Source organism: Scyliorhinus torazame, chromosome 10, assembly GCF_047496885.1.
Source record: "Scyliorhinus torazame isolate Kashiwa2021f chromosome 10, sScyTor2.1, whole genome shotgun sequence".
NCBI classification, from domain to species: domain Eukaryota; kingdom Metazoa; phylum Chordata; class Chondrichthyes; order Carcharhiniformes; family Scyliorhinidae; genus Scyliorhinus; species Scyliorhinus torazame.
The window spans coordinates 107,256,383-107,280,884 of NC_092716.1; the positions used below are offsets into that span (position 1 = coordinate 107,256,383).

At 51.3% G+C, this 24,502-nt stretch overlaps 1 protein-coding gene and 1 long non-coding RNA gene across 5 annotated transcripts in view; one reads left to right on the forward strand and one right to left on the reverse strand.

Moving 5' to 3' along the window:
* Positions 1 to 18,304, reverse strand: part of LOC140430843 (uncharacterized) — a 110,555-nt gene extending 92,251 nt beyond the window's left edge. Inside the window, exon 1 of the long non-coding RNA XR_011949564.1 lies at positions 18,196 to 18,304. This is a non-coding gene — a long non-coding RNA (uncharacterized lncRNA). The remainder of the gene's footprint in view (positions 1 to 18,195) is intronic.
* Positions 1 to 24,502, forward strand: part of LOC140430841 (RNA-binding Raly-like protein) — a 2,211,286-nt gene that overhangs the window by 149,329 nt on the left and 2,037,455 nt on the right. The window lies entirely within an intron of this gene.

The window sequence follows — 24,502 nt, forward strand, 5'->3', positions numbered from 1 at the left end:
ACTCCATACAGACGGTGACCCAAGCCAGGAATCGAACCTGTGACCCTGGAGCTGTGAAGCAACTGTGCTAACCACTGTGCTACCGTGTTGCCCAAACCTGAGCGCCACCACACCGCAGTTGAGGGGCAAGGTTGAGAAGGCAGAGCCTTCATGGATAACCTCAGTTTAGCTCGGTTAGTTCAATTGGTCAGACAGCTGGTCCATGATGAGGAGCAATACCAACAGTGCGGGTTCGATTCATGCACTGGTGAAGGAGGGGGGAGTTAGAAGACATGAAGGGTGTGGCTCTTGCCAGTTTGAAAACTAGAAAATATCCAGTTTGCAGACAGTCCTCAACTTTACAATGTTCCAGTTACAACGAATGGATTTATGACGTTAATAATTTGACACCCTGGCCGGAATTGCACCCCCGTTGTGGGTTTCCCAGCTGCGTGGGGTGGCTTCAATGGGAAATCCCATTGACAAGCGGCGGGAAGAGAGAATCCCAGCACTAGTGAACAGCACATCACCGAGAAACACTTGGCTGGGGGATCGGAGAATCCTGTCCCCTGTTCAACTTTACAATGGCTGTTTTGACCTTATGAAGCCACACCAGTGAACAGTTGGTCTTTACTAACTGTTATATTCCACCTTTCACAACCTCAGGAAGGACAAATTACTTTTTGGATACTGTATCGGAGTGTCTCTGAAGATACAGGCACTGTTATATAATGGGAAAAACACCACTCCAAGGCAATTGTACTGAAGAAACATCTCTCAGAATGTTACCTATTCAGTGAAAATAGGGCATTGCCCCTTGGTTCAGGAACCAATCCCCCATTGATATCATTTTTCCTATCGGTTCCCACTTACAACGTTCAACTCATATCACGGCTTTCAGGAACAAATTGTGTCATAAGTCCAAGGACTCCCTCTCTTATTCTTAATTTCTTTGTCAGTAAAATGATTTCAGAAGCGAAAACCGTGGGCGAGATTCTCCGAACCCCCCCGCCGGGTCGGAGAATCGCCGGGAGCTGGCGTGAATCCCGGCCCCGCCGGTTGCCGAATTCTCCGGCACCGGAGATTCGGCGGTGGCGGGAATCGCGCCACGCCGGTTGGCGGGCCCACCCCCGCGATTCTCCGGCCCGGATGGGCCGAAGTCCCGCTGCTAGGATGCCTGTCCCACTGGCGTGGATTAAACCACCTACCTTACCGGTGGGACAAGGCGGCGGGGGCGGGCTCCGGAGTCCTGGGGGGGGCGCGGGGCGATCTGGCCCCGGGGGGTGGCCCCATGGTGGCCTGGCCCGCGATCGGGGCCCACCGATCCGCGGGCGGGCCTGTGCCGTGGGGGCACTCTTTTCCTTCCGCCTTCGCCACGGTCTCCACCATGGCGGAGGCGGAAGAGACTCCCTCCACAGCGCATACGCGGGGATGCCGTGAGCGGCCGCTGATGCTCCCGCGCATGCGCCGCCCGGCAATGTCATTTCCACGCCAGCTGGCAGGGCACCAAAGGCCTTTTCCGCCAGCTGGCGGGGCGGAAATCAGTCCAGCGCGGACCTAGCCCCTCAAGGTTAGGGCTGGGCCCCCCAAGATGCGGAGGATTCCGCACCTTTGGGGCGGCGCGATGCCCGACTGATTTGCGCCGTTTTTGGCGCCGGTCGGCGGACATCGCACCGATACCGGAGAATTTCGCCCCTTAGCACTGTTCTAAAATAACAGTATGAGAGAATTTAAAGAAGCCTAGCATTAGGCTTGAATAGTTCAAGTGAAAATTGTAAAAAAACTGTTGCTTTTGGTTTGTCCCATTACCTTCTTTGCCTGATAGGTGCGAGCTTTTGGCACAGAGCGTAACAGGAATGTTTTTTCCCCGATGAGATTTACACACTAAACAAGTGAACCCAAAACTCTCAAGGATGAAAGTTAACTTAGGGCTAGCATCCAGAGCTGAGACATTTAGCCGGACTGATCTCTTTGATATAAAAGCAATTTCTCTGAGGCGGTGAAGCGTGCAAAATACAAACCGCTTTACACCTTAGTAACCGTTGCATTTCCTTTCCTGGAATTTTTCACACTTGAAGAGGATTTTGATCTGTGATATCAGTTGAAAATTACATGGCCGTCTGTTGAATGCTGCTCCATTAACTTTTCAATCTGGCTACCACGCCCACCCGGAAAAGAGAACTCTTGATTTGGTATTTTGTGTTCTCATCAACTGTTTGATCTTTACAGATGGGGTATCATTAAGAATCAGGCACCTTTCATTTTACAATTTTTTTTCCAATAGATTTAGATGTACAAATCTATCAAGAAGCAAAATTCCATGTTTGCCAGTCCCCGCAAGTTTCCGATCTGAAGACAAGGTTGCTGTTGACTCTACCAAAAACCCTCACGATTGTGCATGTAAAAAATTAATCAAGACTAAAAAACTATTAACTGGAGTCAAAAGTTTTTGAATAAATAGTTTATATATATTTATATCAAAATTGTTCCAGAGGATGGGAAATCAGGGGCGGGATTCTCCCGCAACTGGCCGGATGGCCCGACGCCGGCGCCAAGAACACCGCGAACCACTCCGGCGTCGGGCCGCCTGGAAGTTGCGGAATTCTCCACCGATGGGCCACCGTGGGCCAGCGTGAGTTGGCGCAGGCGCAGAACTGCCGGCGTGTTCTGATGCAGTCGCAGAACCGCCGGTGTGTTTCCTGCGCATGCGCGGGGATTGCTTCTCTGCGCCGGCCATGGAGGAAGCCATACAGAGGCCGGCGCGGAGGGAAAGAGTGGCCCCATGGCACAGGCCCGCCCGTAGATCGGTGGGCCCCAATCGCGGGCCAGGCCACTGTGGCCCCCCCCCCCCCCACGGGGCCGAATCCCCCCGCGCCCCCCCCCCTCGAGGACTCCGGTAGACGGCCGTCAAGCCAGGTCCCCCCGGGATGGACCATGTCCATTTCATACCGTCGGGACTGGCCAAAAACGGATGGCCACTCGGCCCATTGGGGCCCGGAGAATTGCGGGGGGGGGGGGGGGAGGCGGTGGGGGTGCTGCCAACGGCCCCCGACTGGCGTGGCGTGATCTCCGCCCCAAAACAGGCGCCAGAGAATTCGGCAGCCAGCGTTGGAGCGGCAGGGCAGAATTCACACCGCCCTCCGGCGATTCTCCGACCCGGCGGGGGGTTGAAGAATCCCGCCCCAGATGTATGTTTTTTTATGTTTCTGTTGCTTTAAACCTCCTTGCATCTTAGAAAAAAAAAGTGGCAGGGTGGCACAGTGATTAGCACTGCTGCCTCACAGTGCCAGGGACCCGGGTTCAATTCTGGCCTTGGGTGACTGTGTGGGGTTTGCATGTTCTCCTGTGTCTGTGTGGGTTTCCTCCAGGTGCTCCGGTTTCCTCCCACACTCCAAAGATGTGCAGGTTAGGTAGATTGGCCATTCATTCTAAATTGCCCCTTAGTGTCCAAACATTAGGTGGGGAAATGGGTTACGGGGATAGGGCGGGGGAATAGGCCTAGCTCAGGTGCTCTTTTGGAGGGTTGGTGCAGACTCAATGGGCTGAATGGCCTCCTACTGCACTGTAGGGGTTCTACGATCTTGGGACTGAGCCAGTAGGAAACAAAGGGCCAATCATCAGAGGCCAAGAAAAATTAATTGGGAATTCAGTTAGATTGGATAACCATTCTATGGATTAAGCTTGTCTTGGTTGACATTGACTGGGCAGTGTACAGATTGCTACTGTTTGTTAGACCTGGAAGAATGTGGTGCTGAGGTAAATGGGAGATGCAAATACCCCTTCTTGGTTGTATATGGGACAGTAATCCAGGTGTCGCAGTTGCATTGTTTCACTTTTAGATTCTATTCCTCTGTAAATTAACCGTACGGAAATGGCTGTCCAAACCATTATCCAGTTGAACCGCCATATCTCAGCTATCACTCTGAAATTGTAACTGCATTGGAATCCATGCAGCCCAGGTATTCAGTGGACAGGATTAACCATGGCCCTGGTAAGGATGGTAACTTGCTAATTGATTTCACAAAGTCGACTTGAAGGAGGAAATACACATCATCAGCATCATGGTCATAAAGTCATTAAGGGGGTTATTCAGCCCATCAAGGTCCATGCTGGCCCTCTGTAGAAGAATCCAATCAATTCCATTCTCCCGCTCGATCCCCATATTGCTGCTAGTTGATTTCCCTCAAACAAACACCCACAAGTAGGTTTCCAATGAAAATGAAAATCGCTTATTGTCTCAAGTAGGCTTCAATTAAGTTACTGTGAAAAGCCCCTAGTCACCACATTCTGGCGCCTGTTCGGGGAGGCTGGTACAGGAATTGAACCATGCTGCTGGCCTGCCTTAAAAGCCAGCAATTTAGCCCAGTGAGCTAAACCACACTGCAATGAAGTTACTGTGAAAATCCCCTAGTCGCCACACATCCGGCGCCCATTTGGGTACACAGAGGGTAATTCAGAATGTCCAATTCACCAAGCAGCACGTCTTTCGGGACTTGTGGGAGGAAACCGGAGCATCCGGAGGAAACCCACACAGACACAGGGAGGACGTGCAGACTCCACACAGACAGTGACCCAAGCCAGGAATCGAACCTGGGTCCCTGGCGCTGTAAAGCAACAGCGCCAACCATTGTGCTACCGTGCCGTCCTGCCAGACATAGAACATAGAACGATACAGCGCAGTACAGGCCCTTCGGCCCACGATGTTGCACCAAAACAAAAGCCATCTAACCTACACTATGCCATTATCATCCATATGTTTATCCAATAAACTTTTAAATGCCCTCAATGTTGGCGAGTTCACTACTGTTGCAGGTAGGGCATTCCACAGCCTCACTACTCTTTGCGTAAAGAACCTACCTCTGACCTCTGTCCTATATCTATTACCCCTCAGTTTAAAGCTATGTCCCCTCATGCCAGCCATTTCCATCCGCGGGAGAAGGCTCTCACTGTCCACCCTATCTAACCCCCTGATCATTTTGTATGCCTCTATTAAGTCTCCTCTTAACCTTCTTCTCGCTAACGAAAACAACCTCAAGTCCATGAGCCTTTCCTCATAAGATTTTCCCTCCATACCAGGCAACATCCTGGTAAATCTCCTCTGCACCCGCTCCAAAGCCTCCACGTCCTTCCTATAATGCGGTGACCAGAACTGTACGCAATACTCCAAATGCGGCCGTACCAGAGTTTTGTACAGCTGCAACATGACCTCCTGACTCCGGAACACAATCCCTCTACCAATAAAGGCCGACACTCCATCGGCCTTCTTCACAACCCTATCAACCTGGGTGGCAACTTTCAGGGATCTATGTACATGGACACCTAGATCCCTCTGCTCATCCACACTTCCAAGAACTTTACCATTAGCCAAATATTCCGCATTCCTGTTATTCCTTCCAAAGTGAATCACCTCACACTTCTCTACATTAAACTCCATTTGCCACCTCTCAGCCCAGCTCTGCAGCTTATCTATATCCCTCTGTAACCTGCTACATCCTTCCACACTGTCGACAATACCACCGACTTTAGTATCGTCTGCAAATTTACTCACCCACCCTTCTGCGCCATCCTCTAGGTCATTGATAAAAATGACAAACAGCAACGGCCCCAGAACAGATCCTTGTGGTACGCCACTTGTAACTGAACTCCATTCTGAACATTTCCCATCAACCACCACCCTCTGTCTTCTTTCAGCTAGCCAATTTCTGATCCACATCTCTAAATCACCCTCAATCCCCAGCCTCCGTATTTTTTGCAATAGCCTACCGTGGGGAACCTTATCAAACGCTTTGCTGAAATCCATATACACCACATCAACTGCTCTACCCTCGTCTACCTGTTCAGTCACCTTCTCAAAGAACTCAATAAGGTTTGTGAGGCATGACCTATCCTTCACAAAGCCATGCTGACTATCCCTGATCATATTATTCCTATCTAGATGATTATAAATCTTGTCTCTTATAATCCCCTCCAAGACTTTACCCACTACAGACGTGAGGCTCACCGGTCTATAGTTGCCGGGGTTGTCTCTGCTCCCCTTTTTGAACAAAGGGACCACATTTGCTGTCCTCCAGTCCTCTGGCACTCTTCCTGTAGCCAATGATGACATAAAAATCAAAGCCAAAGGTCCAGCAATCTCTTCCCTGGCCTCCCAGAGAATCCTAGGATAAATCCCATCAGGTCCCGGGGACTTATTTATTTTCAGCCTGTCCAGAATTGCCAACACCTCTTCCCTACGTACCTCAATGCCATCTATTCTATTAGCCTGGGGTTCAGCATTCTCCTCCACAACATTATCTTTTTCCTGAGTGAATACTGACGAAAAATATTCATTTAGTATCTCGCCTATCTCTTCAGACTCCACACACAATTTCCCATCCCTGTCCTTGACTGGTCCTACTCTTTCCCTAGTCATTCGCTTATTCCTGACATACCTATAGAAAGCTTTTGGGTTTTCCTTGATCCTACCTGCCAAATACTTCTCATGTCCCCTCCTTGCTCGTCTTAGCTCTCTCTTTAGATCCTTCCTCGCTACCTTGTAACTATCCATCGCCCCAACTGAAACTTCACACCTCGGGCGAAATTCTCCCCCAACGGCGGGATGCCCGCCGACTGGCGCCAAAGCCGGCGCAAATCAGACGGGCATCGCGCCGGCAAAAAGGTGCGGAAGTCTCCGCATCTTTGGCGGCCTAGCCCCAACATTGAGGGGCTAGGCCGACGCCGGAGGGATTTCCGCCCCGCCAGCTGGCGGAAATGGCGTTTGTTGCCCCGCCAGCTGGCGCGGAAATGCGGCGCATGCGCGGGAGCGTCAGCGGCCGCTGTCAGTTTCCCCGCGCATGCGCGGGAGTGTCAGCGGCCGCCGAAAGTTTCCCGCGCATGCGCAGTGGGGAGAGTCTCTTCCGCCTCCGCCATGGTGGAGGCCGTAGCGGAGGCGGAAGGGAAAGAGTGCCCCCACGGCACAGGCCCGCCCGCGGATCGGTGGGCCCCGATCGCGGGCCAGGCCACCGTGGGGGCACCCCCCGGGGTCAGATCGCCCCGCGCCCCCCCCCAGGACCCCGGAGCCCGCCCACGCTGCCTGGTCCCGCCGGTAAATACCAGGTTTGATTTACGTCGGCGGGACAGGCAATTCCTGGGCGGGACTTCGGCCCATCCGGGCCGGAGAATCCAGCGGGGGGTCCCGCCAACCGGCGCGGCCGGATTCCCGCCCCCGCCCAATCTCCGGGAGCGGAGACTTCGGCGGGGGCGGGGGCGGGATTCACGGCGGCCAACGGCCATTCTCCGACCCGGCGGAGGGTCGGAGAATGACGCCCCTCATCTTCACATAGGCCTCCTTCTTCCTCTTAACAAGAGACTCCACTTCTTTGGTAAACCACGGTTCCCTCGCTCTACGCCTTCCTCCCTGCCTGACCGGTACCTGCTGAGTATTCCCAGCAGTTGCTGTTTTTCTTTCAGATTTCTGGCACCCGCAGCACTTTGCTTTTGGAATTCCTCCAGTGTTAGTTTTCTACGACGTTTGCCCGTGTATCGAGTTTGCTTCTCACTGTATTACATTCAGTGCTGTGTGTCCACAAGTAGCTCCTTGGCTGACCTTGTTCAGATCATGACTTCAATCTGTTCTGTTTCCAATGAAAATTCATGAACCTTGTAAATACTGTAATATCTCCACATTATAAGAGATCATCCGACTTCTGTTTGAAAAGGTTTTTTGCGCCTGATTTGCATTTAAGAAGCTTCTCATCATTGGATTCAAAAATCACACGATCCAGACCAAACCCTATTGCTGTTCCTCGCGATGCATCAGAAACTTGAATGTCCCACCTGTAACTTATTATTGTGCTGTCATACCTTGCGGTATTCCACCGAGAGTAGGGAAGTGCAGGTACTTCTGCAGTTATTCATAGATTCTCTATAATGCAGAAGGATGCCGCTCAGCCCATCAAGTCTGCACTGACCCTCTGAAGGAGCACCCTGCCTAGGCCTACTCCCCGGCTGATCCCTGTAACCCCACCTAAACTGCACATCCTAGGACATTAAGGGGTAATTTTATCATGGCCAATCCACCAAACCTGCACATCTTTGGACTGTGGGAGGAAACGGGAGCACCGGGAGGAAACCCACGCAGTCATCGAGAGAAAGTACAAACTCCACAAGGACAGTCACCCAAGGCCGGAATTGAACCTGTGTCCCATGTGCTGTGAGGCAGCAGTGCTAACCACTGTGCCACCGTGCCGCCAGAGGGAAGCAGAGCTCTCCTCATGTGTATGGAGTTCTGCTTATCAGCCGCTAGCTGCGGCTGACAATTTTAATATCAGAAAATCCACACTCAAGAGAAATCTGATTGTAAGTGTGAACTTTCAAAGGCTTAAAATGTTTTTTTAAATTTCAGGAGCAGTATAACTGCATCCACGAGGTGAAAGAAAATGAGATTAAAGTCACCATAGTCCCAGATGACCATAGGCTGCGTTCCTTTTTCAGGGTGAGAACTGACTGGTGGTGATTTAACCTGAGATTCACCACACCTCAGACGAGGGGCACGGGTGAAAAGGAGGGCCTTCATGAATAATCTCAGCCGGTACAGGAATTGAACCCACGTTGTTGGTCTCGCTGTGCATCACAAACACTCCAACTGAACGAACAGAAATCCCCCCCAATCCACAGAGTAACCAGCAGTGTGAGGCCATCTCTCATCCAGATAGTCTCATTAACAAGCTGCTGACTTTTGGAAACTTAGGCATACTCGCCACTGATCATACTGAGATCATACTGTTATGAGGAACTGGGTGGTTCACGTGTTTTCAGCTCTAGGATCTGGATTCAAATTTAGAAAACAAAAACTGGTGGAATGAAGGTCTCTACTGTGATTTGACAGGGGCCCTTCCTATTGATTCCTTTATTTCCCATTTCTTTATTTTTGCTGTTATCATTTTTATCCATAGTTGCAAAATGGACATGTATCTTTAAGTCGAGCAGGGGAATTGTGGAACTCAAAAGTTACATAAGAAAACACTGTGCTAGCCTTCAGATAGCAAAACTCAGACTTTTCGGCACTCGGGAGATTGGTGGGACTCAGTTTGACTGGTTGGCTGGTGACCAATGAATTGGCCAAAGAGCCGTATTCTGCCCGGTAACAGGTGGTGATTATATCCTACCCCAATGGCATGATTTTCAGAGAACCAAGGAAAGGACAGTCATATCCTGGACGCTGAAAGGTGCAGCTGTGAGTCTCTCTCTCTCTCTTTCTCTCTGTATCGCTCTGTCTCTCTGTCTCTTTCTGTCTCTCTCTCTCTCTCTGTTTCTGTTTCTCTCTGTATCTCTCACTCTCTGTCTCGCCTGTCTCTCTCTTTCTGTTTCTCTCTTCAAAATGGCCACGAACATGTAAAAAATTGGGGCCGCACTGCGCATGCATACCAGATCATCGGCGCGCATGTGCAAAATGATGCACATGCGTGCCGATGATCGGACACGCATGCGCAGTGCAGCCGATCTTTTTTAAACGGTCGCAGCTCATTGTTTTACAAGTTCGGGAGGGTTTTATTCATTTTATTCATTTATTTTATTCATTTTATTTTTATATTTTTAACAAGTTCTGGGGGGTTTTATTTGATAAAATTTTACAGGAAAAAAATGCAGAACGTTGGACAGTTGGAGACTCGATACTTTCCGACACCGGAAGGCTTCACCTTCATCCAACAGGTTTCATTGGAGGAGCATGTACGAGGGCCAAAGGGACCCAAATCCTCCATTTTTGTCAGCAGCAAACAAGGTAAGACAAAATGGTGGGTCGCGCAGGTCGGCCGGCGTGGGTCGCGAAGTTCGGCCGGTGTGGGCCGCGAAGGTCAGCTGGGTTGGATCCCGAAGGTTGGCCGGTTGGTAAAAATGGGTCCCCGGAAAAAAGTTTGAAAACACGGTCCTAGATGAATGTTCGGTGAAAATCATTACAGTCTGAAAGTCGAAACTTCAAATTGAAAGCCTAAAACGAAGGGACTAATGCCAGAAGACATCCAATAATTACTTTCATTATTATTTTTTTACCCCTCTGTGTATGTTTGTCTGTTTTGTGTGTGTGCATGTGTGTTTGTAGAGAGCGGGGGCGTGTTACAAAGGGGGGGGGGTTAGGAGTGTGTGTGTACAGAATGCGGGGGCTGGTTAAAAGGGGAGGGTTAGTAATTAGATAACTGTTAACCAGTCGTATTTGTTGCTTATTTATTCATAGTTATTGTTATTAATAAAATTAATTGTGTTTAACTTTGCAAACCAGGGGCGTCATTCTCCGCCGGCGGGAGTCTCCGTTCTGCCGGCGCTCGGGGGTTTCCCGACGGCGTGGGGGTGCCCCACAATGGGAAACCCCATTGACCGGCCGGTGTTACGGAGACTCCCGCCGGCCGGTCGGCGCAGAAATGTGGCGGGGCGGGTAGGAGAATTTCGCCCCTGGTGACTGAACTTATTGGGCAGCTAAGGCCCAAAGCCTGCGGGTGTTTTCTTTGAATAATTTATTAACTTGAACTGTGTTGTGTTTCCGGGTCAAGTGGGGCTGGAATTGACCACGTACTAGCCCGGGGGTGGGGGTGGGGGGGAGTTGTAAGACATTTAATAATCCAATATGAAAAATGTTTGTTAGTCTCAACCCAATTCATGGTGAATGTCAGGAACTCTTTACACCAATCTCTTTACCCAAATGTCCCTTTTTTGTTATTCCCCTTTTGGATTTATTAAAATAAAGTTGTGCTGTTATTCCCTTCTTGATACCAACTCCCCGATGTTTAACTCTTTTAACCCCTGCTATTTCCAACTTTCCCAGGAATGTTCTTGAAGCAAGGTAATTTGGTTGAATTCATGCCTTATCCCATTCCACATTGGGTCGCATCACTGCATTTTCCCCCTTGCTCCCCTTCCAACATGAATAAAACAAACCTCTTGACACGGAAATCTGCATATTAGTTCACAGAAACACTTTGGTGCAAAAAGAAGCAATGAAAGTTTAACAAAAGTACATTAAATCTGAAGCAGCAGTGCCAAATTTAGAAAATATTGTTGATGCATTTTTGCTGGTTAATTGAGAAAATAAATATGGAGTGGATGTGAATCCTGAAGTGCTGGAACCGTTATGTTGATTAAAGGAAAAATGTTAGCTACTTAGGGCGGGATTCTCCGACCCCCGCCGGCTGCCGAACTCTCCGGCGCCGTTTTTTTGGCGGGGGTGGGATTCGTGCCCGCCAGTCGGGGGCCGTTGGCAGTGGCCCACCCCGGCGATTCTCCGCTTCGCGATGGGCCGAGCGGCCGCCCGTTTTCGGCCAGTCCCGCCGGCGTAAATTACACAAGGTTTGTACCAGCGGGACCCGGCTCTGCGGGTAGCCTGCGGAGTCCTCAGAGTGGCGCAGGGGGCGCAGGGGGATCTGGCCCCGGGGGGGGGGGGGCCATGGTGGCCTGGCCTGCGATCGGGGCCCACCGATCTGCGGGCCGGACTGTGCCTTGGGGGCACTCTTTCCCTCCACGCCGGCCGTTGTAAAGCTCCACCATGGCCGGCGCGGAAAGGAAACCCATTGCGCAAGCGCAGTAATCACGCCAGCGGTTCTGGGAACACACTGGTGCTCCTGCGCATGCGCCAACTCGCGCCGGCCGGCGGAGGCCTTTCGGCACTGGTTGGCAACGTGCCAATCACTCATGTGCCGGCCTAGCCCCTGAAGGCGCAGAGGATTCCGCACCTTCCGGGCGGCCCGACGTCGGAGTGGTTCACGCCATTTTTCGGCGCCGGTATGGCCCGCCCGCCGGATACCGGAGAATCCCGCCCTTAGGCTAAAGCAGACAAAGGCTTATCCTATAGAGTCTGGTTGAAAGGAGGATTGGCATTCTGAGATACTGGAATTTCACGGAATTCTCCCATCCCATCTGTATGGTATGGTGGCTGGCCAGAGTCTAAATGTTGGAAACCCGCCAGGTAAAATCACGTTTCAATTCTCCTAATGTCGGGTTAATGGCGGATCCGTCATCCGACTGGCAGGTGCCGTGAATGCCATTTGCATCACATAAGCCATTTGCTTATTAAAATAGCTGGCTGTCAGCATCATCTCAGGCCTTCCAATTTTGCATCACGTCAGCTGGGATGCCCCAGGACCAAGGGCTCATTGACGGCACCCACATTGCCCTGGGAGCACCAAGGCATCAGGGAGTGCCCGATATGAACAGGAAGGGTTCCTCTCCCTGAATGTTCGCATCATGCGTGACTGCTGCCTCATGATCATCCATGTGTGTGCCCGCTACCCTGGGAGTGTGCATGATAGCTACATCCTGGGCACTTGGAGATCCCCTGTGTCTTCAAGGACCACCCCAGTATGACAGGTTGGCTCTTGGAGTTTAAGGGATACCTGCTGAGGTCATGACTGATAACGCCAGTGCGGAGGCCTGAGACTGAGGTGGAGAGCCGTTACAATGAGGCCCATCCTTCCACCTGTTCTATCATTGAGCGGTGCATCGACCGACTAGAAAATGCAATTCCACTGCCTGGACCGCTCTGGCGATGCTTTGCAGTACACCCCTTAGAGGGTCTCCCACCTGGTGGTCTGCTGCACCCTCTACAACCTGGCACAGCAGCGGGCCGACATGGAGGAGGAACACATTCCCAGTGGCCGTGAAGGAGGATGAAGAGGAAGAACATGTGGCCTCATCTGAGATAGAGGAGGAGGTCAGGAGGGGCTGGAGGATGAGCCTGAGGAGGAGCTGGAGAATAGAGAATAGGCATCCGACCTGCCAGGAGGACCAAGGGGGCCCTCATAGTCTCTAGATTTGCATGCGATGAGTGTGTTTGTCAGATCTGCAAACCCCCACCCCTATCACACCATCCCTTCCCCAATCTCCCCCTTCCCAGAACCCCTGTCCCCCTTCTAAGGGTCTATGGTACATAACACCGGGGTGACAGGCCTGTGTCGGCACTGTCAGTGGATCGCTATTCAAGGCAGGAGGGCAATGACCACTTTCTGTAAAGAAAGCTGTGGTGCTCAAGTTCTGATTAAGACTGATTCCTGTCTTTCTACTTACAGCGTGCTCCCATCTATTCTCATGATGGCGTTTGTATTGTGGGCTAATTACTTTGGGCCACCGTGGTGGGTGGGGAGGTATGGGAGGAGGGGGCGGGTCTGTGTCCAGTGAGTGATGGGGCTTGCAGTCCAGGATATCCATCACTGTGGGTTTCCTATGCTCTAACCGGTGCTGTTTCTTGGGGGGCCTGTAGCAGGAAGTGACTCCAGATGGGGAGAGAGATCTACACTGTTCTGAAGATTAAAATGACAGAGGTGCTGCATGTATAAGGTGTGAAATGATTTATTGGTGAACATTTTAACGTGACAATTATTAATTCCACCTAACGATGAATACAGACCTCTCCAGTGTCCACTCGGTACTCCCAAAACGTCTTTATCCTCCGTGGCCTGGTGCTACGTCTAGGTGTGTCCCCAGGATGCACATTGGAGGTGGAGATAGCCTGCTGCCTTCCACACCATGTGGCCTTTGATGCCCTTTGTAGTTGTCCTATAGAAAGCCTGGAGCTGGAAGGCCCCGGCCATCTTACTGATGTCGCAGGTGTTGCTGTTCCACCCTGTTCTGCCCACTGCCATTGAGATGCGGCGCTGTCAGGAAGGGGGGATGCAGAAGACTGCCTGCGTCTCCCTGGTGGAAGGCCGTGGGATGAGCTCCTGTGCTTCCTCCTCCCTGAGGGTGCCCATAGGGCCTTGGCGGACTTCATAGGACGGACCATTATCTGCACCATGGTGTCAAAGCACTCAGCGATGCTCCTCAGTGAGTGGAATATGCTTTCCAGTGCCTTGACGATGTTCACCTGCATCTGGGACACGTCACTCAGCAACTGGGACATGAGGTCGAGTCCCTCAGCCATGGTCGTCCAGACTGAGCCAAGCCTTGGGCACCACCACTCATGGTTCGAACGTCAGGATCCAAGCTTTCCACTGCAGTCGCCACCCTAGCAATGTTGGCATGGGTGCCACGCAAAACCGGCATCATGTCCTGTGCCTGCAGCCTTTGGGACTCTACCAATTGGCCTTGCAAACATAGGACATCGCTGACATCCCCTCCTACATCTTGACGTTCTTGCATCTGCATCAGCTCTGGGGAAACCTTGTCCAGAGACTCGGTATCTGACTGGGACTCAACAGAGTCCAGGGATCCAGCAGACTTCCGACTGCTGACTCTCCTGGGTGTTCCTGCCTCCACCTGATGTACATCAGTAACTGTGTGGTGCTCAGCAGATAGTGAGCCTGTCTACTAATGTCACCCACCGAGGTGTATGTATCTGTGCTGGTGGAGGGTGATGCTTATGATGCATTGCTGTTGTTCTCCTCGGAGCTCTCCTCCGAGGTGGTCTCTTGGGTGCCTGCAGCGATCCAGATGGCCCAGCCTCATCAAATGGTGATCCTATGAGACAATGGACATGGGGCTCTGTGAAAGGGAAGGATAAGGTCTGGGACATCAACAACTCACTCGAAACTGGTCAGCTGGATGAATGGGCAGTGGATCTTCTCTTCTCTGGTGCATGCCAACCTTGCTGTAGGTCACTGCTCTCTCCTCAGGCAACATAGCGATCTCCAGGACCCTTTCCTCATCAGGGGAGAGGACTCGCAACTCTGGCATCCTGTCCCCGTCGTCTCCCTTTCCTTCTTATTATGTCTCCTGTGGCAACAAAGAGAGGGCATTGTGAACTGCACGCTTGATGGATCAGGGAGTGTTTAGCAGGTGGCAGGTGTGGGCACTGTGCCTCGACATTAAGGGGTTGTGGCGGTGAGTGCCAGGGGTTTCAGAGGAACAAGCTTCGAGGTCAGATGTAGGAAGAGTGCGAGGTGCCAGTCAGTAGATGGAGGGATGGGTGGCACGGGTGCGGGAGGGGGGGTGTTGAGGATGGTAGGGGTTTGGGAGTTGAAGGGTGGCAGGCGGGACTAATACCAGGAGGAGAGAGGTGGTAACTTACCCTTGCAACTCTTTGGAGGTCGTGGGTCTTATTCCGACATTGGACTCCTGCTCTGATAGCCACAGCCATTGCTCCTAGGATACATTGCTGACCTGCTGTTGGGTCTCTGACCCCCTCGGAGGTACAGAGTGCCCCCCCCCCCCATCTCTCCTCCATGGCACCCAGAAACCCGGCCACATCATCATCCACAAATAGAGGAGCAGGTCTCCTCCCTGCCATCTCCTGGCCTGACTGGGAGTGAGTGCTGAGGAACCGTGTAAATGATGCTCACCATTGTTAGCAGCGAACTGCTGAGCCCCGATTCGGATGAATCAGGCGACTGGGAACTCTGGCATGGCAATTTTCACAAATAGGTCTTGTTGCACAATAGGTGAATACTGATCTCGATCGCGCCACACGGCCTCCACCGCTGGCTGGAGGGGAGAATTGCAAACACTAACCATCTTCTGGGAGAAGAAAGTTCTCTTCATTTCTGTCTTAAAAGGGAAACACTTATTTTGAAACCGCTGCCCCTCAGTTCTAGGTTCCCCCACAGGGGGAAGCATCCTCTCAGCATCGACCCTGCCAAATCCCCCTCACCTCCCATTCTTCTGAATCTCCATCAGCATAGAATCATAGAATTTACAGTGCATTCAGCCCATCGAGTCTGCACCGGCTCTTGGAAAGAGCACCCTACTCAAGCCCACACCACCCTAGCCCCATAACCCAGTAACCCCACTCAACCAACGCTAAGGGCAATTTTGGACACTAAGGGCAATTTAGCATGGCCAATCCACCTAACCTGCACATCTTTGGACTGTGGGAGGAAACCGGAGCATCCGAAGGAAACCCACGCACACACAGGGAGAACGTGCAGACTCCGCACAGACAGTGACCCAGCCAGGAATCGAACTTGGGACCCTGGAGCTGTGAAGCAATTGTGCTAACCACTATGCTACCATGCTGCCCCTGCATGGAGGGCATTGGTATGGAGGGCATTAGCTATGAGGAGCGGTTGAATAAACTTGGTTTGTTCTCACTGGGACGAAGGAGGTTGAGTGGCGACCTGATAGAGGTCTACAAAAGTATGAGGGGCATAGACAGAGTGGATAGTCAGAGGCTTTTCCCCGGGGTAGAGGGGTCAATTACTAGGGGGCATAGGTTTAAGGTGAGAAGAGCAAGGTTTAGAGTAGATGTGCGAGGCAAGTTTTTTACGCAGAGGGTAGTGGGTGCCTGGAACTCGCTACCGGAGGAGGTGGTGGAAGCAGGGACGATAGTGACATTTAAGGGGCATCTTGACAAATACATGAATAGGATGGGAATAGAGGGATACGGACCCAGGAAGTGTAGAAGATTGTAGTTTAGTCGGGCAGCATGGTCGGCACGGGCTTGGAGGGCCGAAGGGCCTGTTCCTGTGCTGTACATTTCTTTGTTCTTTGTTCTTTGTTCTTTATGGAGGCTAAACACTGTGCACAGAGCTGAGAGTGACTACTAAAACAGATTAGCAATGGGAATTTGGTGGGAGTAGGATTTTCTGGTAAATATTGGGTAACTAATATAGTAAATGTAACATTTGCTTCAAACTTCACTTTCAGACTGACTGCTAACGGCCATTGACTTGCAATTAGCTGTAAGATGACTAGGTGTTAATTGCCTTGGCTGGCTGGTGACTGATGTGTTGCAATTAATGTGTTTTTAAGCATTGTGGAACATTCGGGGCTTTGTGTGCACAGAGTTTGGGGAGACTGAGAAATGGAATCGTTTGCTGAATAGAATGCCAGTGGGGTTTTGATGAGTGACAATTTGGTACAGAAAGCTTTAAACCAAGGGGAAACAGTAAATATATAAGTCAGTAATGAGATCTAAAGGGATGAAATTGAAATTAATGAAATAGAGGATACTGATTACTGAAATCCAAAATACAGTAGATACATGAATAATTAAATAATAAACAGGAGTACGGGAATCGGAAAGTTGACAGCATCTCTGTCATAAGTAGATGGGATTTTTAAGCAGGATGTTAGTACAGCTGAGTCCCATTGCCTGCAATTCTTGCGGTATGTGGGGAAATCCAGCCCATTTCATGTGTCCTGGGTAGCCACATGTCAGGAATCACCTTCAGTTGCCTGAGCCTATTATTTAAGCAAGAGATGCGACTGGGAACCTTGCAGAAGATTGAGATCTTCCTCGGGCAAACCTTCCAGATGTTGATCATCTCGCAGCTACAGAAATAGTGCTGGAACCCACCAGGAACATGGCATCCTCAGACTGCTTTTCAGTGTTAAAAGCCAATGGTAGCTCTGGGGAGTGCAGCCTGGAGCACATCCACAGCACCATGGAGTAAATGACTGCATACGGGGGGGGGGGGGGGGGGGGAGTTGCCTTGGCCTTGGCCTTGTCACCCCTCCTCAACCCCGCACCATATTTTTGCCTTCTGGAAACTTGGGCGGAGAGGAATTTTGTTTCTTGAGTCATGAGACAGTATTGAAGGCATACGGGTACTGAGGTGGGCTAAGGCCCACCTTAGTCCTCTGGGATATGGGCCCAGCTCTCCAACATAATTTTATGCCCTCTAACCAGCAGCATCACCTCCCCACCCACCCTTGTTCCTCCACCATGCTGCCTCACATCCTCCATGCCCCCTCTCCTTATGATCTATGCATTCTCCCAAGTAACTCCTCCAGTATCTACTATGTACAGTTCTCAGGCATCATGTAATTGCAATGGGAATCCATGGAAATGATTATTAAAAAGTACTCTTTTAATAATCTCATAGAGCTGACAGCGAAGAAAAACATATTTCATTTTTAAATTCACATTTTTAAAATCCCTAACCGAATGAAAAATATGTAAACCTGCTTAAGTGGTGAATCTATTGTAAAAACAAATTTCTATTCAATAACTATCTCAAAGATAAATAATCCTTTAATAACATCTTAAAACAATCCACAAAATTGTGAACACTGCACCCTGCAAGTTAAAATATTCTGTAGTATTTGAAATTCAGACAAGTATTCATAATGTCCTCAGCTGTGAAAAAAAATAACTACAGCTCACAGACACAAAACTCAATTAAAACTGCAAGATAATGCTTATTTACCAAGGTGTCCTGTCATTCCAAGCAACATAAGAGGAGGTGTATTTTTTTCATCTTTTACCATTTTGATATGCAATTTCTGGAGTTTAATAACCATTTTTCCTGTTGAACTTATTCCGAGTTTTGTTAGTCAGTCCTGGCATTGAGAAGCTCTGGGAAAATGGCCACTTACCTGCTTGGCCATGGGTCCCAATATACTGCAAGAGAGCTTTTCTTAAGCTTCCTAAGGATATTCCCAACTAAAGTTGTGAACTTGCTGTGAAAGTCACGATCAGAGTCCAGGAAATGTCTGAAATGAAAATTTCGTAATGAGATGACTGATGTGATAAGTCACATTTTGGAGTGTGCTTCAGGGAATTACTATAACTACAATCGGTATGCAGAGATGAGAAAGAGCGAGTCAAAAGAGAATTTATTAAAAAGGACTCAGTACCACTTGCCATAGGTTATGTAGCTGAAATCTGTAATCAGTAAATCAGTGGAGAGACTGTTGGAATGCCTTGAGAAATATAGAGCAGTGATCGGAAATAAATAGAACTGTAGAGAGCGATGGTCATGGTTCACATTGGACGTCTTTCAGAAGTTAACTGATCCAGTGGCTAAAGGAAACCCTGTCAACAGTGTGGCATTGATCTTCTGTTCGGCCATAACATTAACAAAGCACAACAGGGGAGTTAAGGTTATGATCCTGAATCTGGTCCATTTCCCAGAGTCGGGACTACTTTGTGGAAATTAAGCTGGCTTCCCAGTCTGCGCTGAAGAGTCTGAAGATTGGCAAGCCTCCGGGAGCTGCCACATTCATGAATCAGTGCTCTTCCATGTTGATACACCAGCTGGAGGAAGCACTCAGGGTGGCAAGGGCATAGAATGGTGGGGATTTCAATGTCCATCATCCAGAGTGGCTCGGCAATGCCAAAACTGACCAAGCTGGCTGCGTCTTGAAGGTAATGTCTGCCATACCCGCCCCATAATGTGGTGGAGTCCGAATTATTAAATTGTTTCAAGAGGGAGATAGATATATTTCTCATTTTTAAAAAATCAGTTTAAAGTGACATGGGGAACAAATAGGGAGGTGAATTTGAGACCAGGAAGAGACCAGCCATGATCTGATTGAATGGCAGCGCAGGCTCAAATGGCTTAATTGCCTACTTCTGCTCCTAATTCCTAAGTTCTTATGTTCCTATACCTGGGCTTGTGGTGATGAAGGAACTAACAAGGAACCTAACAGACCAGATCCTCACAAATCTGTCCTTGACAAAATAGGTAAGGGGAGTCACAGTCCCTATGGAGATGAGGTCCCATGTTCACATTATGAATACCCTCCATTCTTCCATTGTGTTGTGTTAGGGGCTGTTTAGCACAGGGCTAAATTGCTGGCTTTGAAAGCAGACCAAGACAGGCCAGCAGCACGGTTCAATTCCCGTAACAGCCTCCCTGAACAGGTGCCGGAACGTGGCGACTAGGGGCTTTTCACAGTAACTTCATTTGAAGCCTACTTGTGACAATAAGCGATTTTCATTTTTTCATTGAGGTTTGACCACCATGCTAAACGGGATAGACACGATCAGACCTAGCAGCTCAACACTGGACGTCCATGGGGTTTTGTGGGCCATCAGCAGCAGAATTATATTCAGTCATCATATGGCCTGGCATATTATCACCCTGCCATTACCATCAAGTAAGGGTTCTCTGAAGAGTGCAAAAGGACATGCCAAAAACAGCACCAGGCATATACCTAAACATGTGGTGTTAGCCTGGTGAAGCTGCAGCATGCCAAACAGCGGATCAGCATGCGATAGACAGTGCTAAGTGATTCCACATCCAATGGTTCAAATCAAAGTTCTGCAGATCTGCCATATCCAGTCATGAATGGTGGTTAATATTAAAAAAACTAACAGGAGGGTGGGTTCCACAAATATCCCCATCCTCCATGTTGGGGAGAGCCCAACACATCAGTGCAAAAGACAAGAAACATTTGCAATCATCTTTAGCCTGAAGTGCCAAGTGAAGAAATCATCTTGACCTACTTGTGAGGACCTCAGAGTCACCTCAGATGCCAAACTTCAGCCAATTTGATTCAATCCACATGAGTTAAGGTGCCGGATAATGCAAAGGCTCTGGGTCCTGGAAAATCCCATAAAGGGTATTTCTGCTCCAGAACTTGCCACTCCATTAACCAAGCTGTTCCAGCACAACCGCAACACTGGCATCTACCCGGCAATGTGGACACTTTCCCAGGTATGTAATGTTCGCAAAAAGCAGGACAAATCCAACCCAGCCAATTACAGCCCAGTCAATCTGCTCCTGATCATCAGAAAAGTGGTGGAATGCGTTATCGACAGTGCTATCAAGGGGGACTTACACAGCAATAAGCTGCTCACCGATGTTTAGTTTGGGTTCCATCTTGGCACCTGGCCTCAATTCAGCCTTGGTCCAAACATGGACAGATTTCTGAAATGAGGGGCGAAATTCTCCCGAAACGGCACGATGTCCGCCGACTGGCGCCCAAAACGGCGCCAATCAGACAGGCATCGCGCCGCCTCAAAGGTGCAGAATGCTCCGCATCTTTGGGGGCCGAGCCCCAACATTGAGGAGCTAGGCCGACGCCGGAGGAATTTCCGCCCCGTCAGCTGGCGGAAATGGCCTTTGTGCCCCGCCAGCTGGCGCGGAAATGACATGTCGGGGCGGCGCATGCGCGGGAGCGTCAGCGGCCGCTGAAAGTTTCCCGCGCATGCGCAATGGAGGGAGTCTCTTCCGCCTCCGCCATGGTGGAGACCGTGGTGGAGGCGGAAGGGAAAGAGTGCCCCCACGGCACAGGCCTGCCCGTGGATCGGTGGGCCCCGATCGCGGGCCAGGCCACCGTGGGGGCAGTACATACAGCTGAAGCCGGGGGCGAAATTCTCCCCCAACGGCGCGATGTCCGCCGACTGGCGCCAATCAGACGGGCATCGCGCCGGCCCAAAGGTGTGGAATGCTCCGCATCTTTGGGGGCCGAGCCCCAACATTGAGGGGCTAGGCCGACGCCGGAGGGATTTCCGCCCCGCCAGCTGGCGGAAATGGCGTTTGTTGCCCCGCCAGCTGGCACGGAAATGCGGCGCATGCGCGGAAGCGTCAGCGGCTGCCGACAGTTTCCCGCGCATGCGCAGTGGGGAGAGTCACTTCCTCCTCCGCCATGGTGGAGACCGTGGCGGAGGCGGAAGGGAAAGAGTGCCCCTACGGCACAGGCCCGCCCGCGGATCGGTGGGCCCCGATCGCGGGCCAGGCCACCGTGGGGGCACCCCCCGGGGTCAGATCGCCCCGCGCCCCCCCCCCTAGGACCCCGGAGCCCGCCCACGCCGCCTGGTCCCGCCGGTAAATACCAGCTTTGATTTACGCCGGCGGGACAGGCAATTTATCGGCGGGACTTCGGCCCATTCGGGCCGGAGAATTGAGCGGGGGGGTCCCGCCAACCGGCGCGGCCCGATTCCCGCCCCCGCCTAATCTCCGGTACCGGAGACTTCGGCGGGGGCGGGATTCACGGCAGCCAACGGCCATTCTCCTACCCGGCGGGGTGTCGGAGAATGACGTCCCGGGTGTCTAATCTCACCCTATATGTACTATTTGGTTTCAAAAAATCCTTTGGCCATTTGTCACATGGAGGTCCTTCCACAAGATTGCAAGATGCAGATGGAGAAGGAGTGGGCCAGAGACTGAATTAGACGTGCTCAATGAATTGAACTGGACTATGAAATTTAGTGATGTTGGAGCTCCTGGACTGAATCAGAAGATGGAATAATGAGCTCTTGGGCTGAATTCTCCATTTCACGATGCCGGATGCGCGACTCGCGATTGGGTGGAGAATCGCGCAAAATTGAAAAATCGAGGTTTGGGCCTGGCGCTGATTCCGACATCAAGCTCTGGTCCTTCACTGGCAGCGATATCTGTGTTTGTGCCCAGCACCGGCAGATTCATGCACAACCGTCATTTGCATGTATTTAAATCTCATTTAAAAAATTTTTTTAGATACCCAATTAATTTATTTCCAATTAAGGGGCAATTTAGCGTGGCCAATCCACCTACCCTGCACATCTGTGGGGGCGAAACCCATGCAAACACGGGGAGAATGTGCAAACTCCACACGGACAGTGACCCAGAGCCGGGATCGAACCTGGGACCTCGGTGCCGTGAGGCAGCAGCGCTAACCCACTGCGCCACTGTGCTGCCCGTATTTAAATCTCATTAGCGGATTGGCCACTTTATGCTTCACCCCTCTTAGGTGGAAGTCTTGCGAGTGCGAATTCGTGCAAGTATTGACAAGTTGGGCCTTGGAGTCATGGCTGTGGAGGGGGAGCGGGAGGGTTAACAAAGTCTGAAAAACCTGTGAAAATTGTCAGGCTTGCTGCAGGGTGACTGCCCGGACCAGGGGCATGATGCACGATCAATTGTACAAAGACTCAGGTTGGATACAACTGTGGCTTTATTGCAGTAAGATGTGTGGCCTCCCACAGCAGCTGGCGAAATGGCTGCTGGATAGAGGACACGCATATTTATACTCCTCCTACTGGGCGGGGCCAGCAGGCAGGGGCTACCGGCGAACCTGTAGTACAGGTCCTACCTTATATCACCTAATACAGGTGTAACGGTGGTTTACCACATTCACCCCCTGTTAAAAATGAGTCCGGCGGGGGTGGTGGAGAACTATATACTGTAGTGAATTTATGTACAGTATTTTATTAGGAGAGAAAAAAAATGTCTTTTGAAAGTCCGGTGCCAGTTAGAGATTCAACCGGTCTGGTGCCTTGACGTTCCGCTGGGAGCGACGTAACGGTGGCGGCGATGTCGATGCTGGCGACGTCGGTGTTGGTCTGATGTCGGGTGACCCCGGGAGCGTGCCAAAATCCTCTTCATCCTCTTGCGTGGGGAGGGGAAGGAGGGATGGTCCTGGTGGGGTTAATGTTGGGAGCGCCGGGTGAGGGGAGGGTGGCGCCAGGCCGGGGAAGTGTGTATGAGTTGAACCTGCTGATGCCAGGTCCCTGAGGGAGACAGTATCTTGGTGGCCGTCGGGATACGCCACATATGCATACTGGGGGTTGGCATGGAGCAAGTGCACCCTATCCACCAACGGGTCTGCCTTGTGGAGTCGGACGTGCCAAGGAGCAGGACCGGTCCTGGAGCTGCGAGCCAAGTCAGGAGTGACACCCCAGAAGTGGACTTCCTGGGGAAGGCAAAAAGACGTTCATGGGGTGCGTTATTCGTAGCGGTGCACAGTAGCGACCGGATGGAGTGTAGTGCATCAGGGAGGACCTCCTGCCCGAGAGGCTTGGAGGTTCCTGGACCGTAAGGCCAGTTGGACGGCCCTCCAAAACGTCTCGTTCTCCCTCTCTATCTGCCCGTTTCCCCGGGGGTTATAGCTGGTCGTCCTGCTGGAGGCGATACCCCTGCTGAGCAGGAACTGTCGCAGCTCATCACTCATGAATGAGGATCCCCTGTCACTGTGGATGTAGGCGGGGAAGCCGAACAGAGCGAAGATTGTGTTGAGGGCCTTGATGACGGTGGCAGACGTCATATCGGGGCAGGGATGTCAAAGGGGAACCTGGAGTACTCATCGACCACACTGAGAATATACGTGTTACGGTCGGTGGAGGGGAGGGGTCCTTTGAAATCCACGCTGAAGCGTTCAAAGGGGCTGGAGCCTTTCACCAGGCGCGCACGGTCCGGCCGGTAGAAGTGCGGCTTGCACTCTGCACAGACCTGGCAGTCCCTGGTGACTGTCCGTACTTCCTCGATGTAGTAGGGCAGATTGCGAGCCTTGACAAGATGGTACAACCGTGTGACCCCCGGGTGACAAAGGCTGTCGTGTAGGGCCCGGAGTCAGTCTACTTGTGCGCTGGCACATGTACCTCGGGATAGGGCATCTGGGGGCTCGTTGAGTTTGCCAGGGCGATACAGAATCTCGTAATTATACGTGGAGAGCTCGATTCATCACCGCAAGATTTTATCATTTTTGATCTTGCCCCGCTGCGTGTTGTTGAACATGAAGGCTACCGACCATTGGTCAGTGCGGAGAGTGAATTTCCTGCCGGCCAGGTAACGCCTCCAATGCCGCACAGCTTCAATGATAGCTTGGGCCTCTTTTTCGACGGACGAGTGCCGAATTTCTGAGGCATGAAGAGTGCGGGAAACGAATGCCACGGGTCTGCCTGCCTGATTGAGGGTGGCGGCAAGTGCGATGTCTGATGCGTCGCTTTCTACTTGGAAGGGCAGTGTCTCGTCTACTGCGTGCATCCCGTCCTTGGCAATATCAGCTCTGATATGGGCAAAGGCCTGTTGTGCCTCGGAAGACCGAGACTCGTTAGTGACGCCGAAGAGAACCCTGAGGAAGTGATAGATACGACCGTCCGCCTCATACGACCGTATGGAGGTCCGATTTACGAATGGGGAGCTGGTGGTAGGCGGATTTTAGGTCTATCGTTGAGAAGCCCCGGTACTGCGCAATCAGA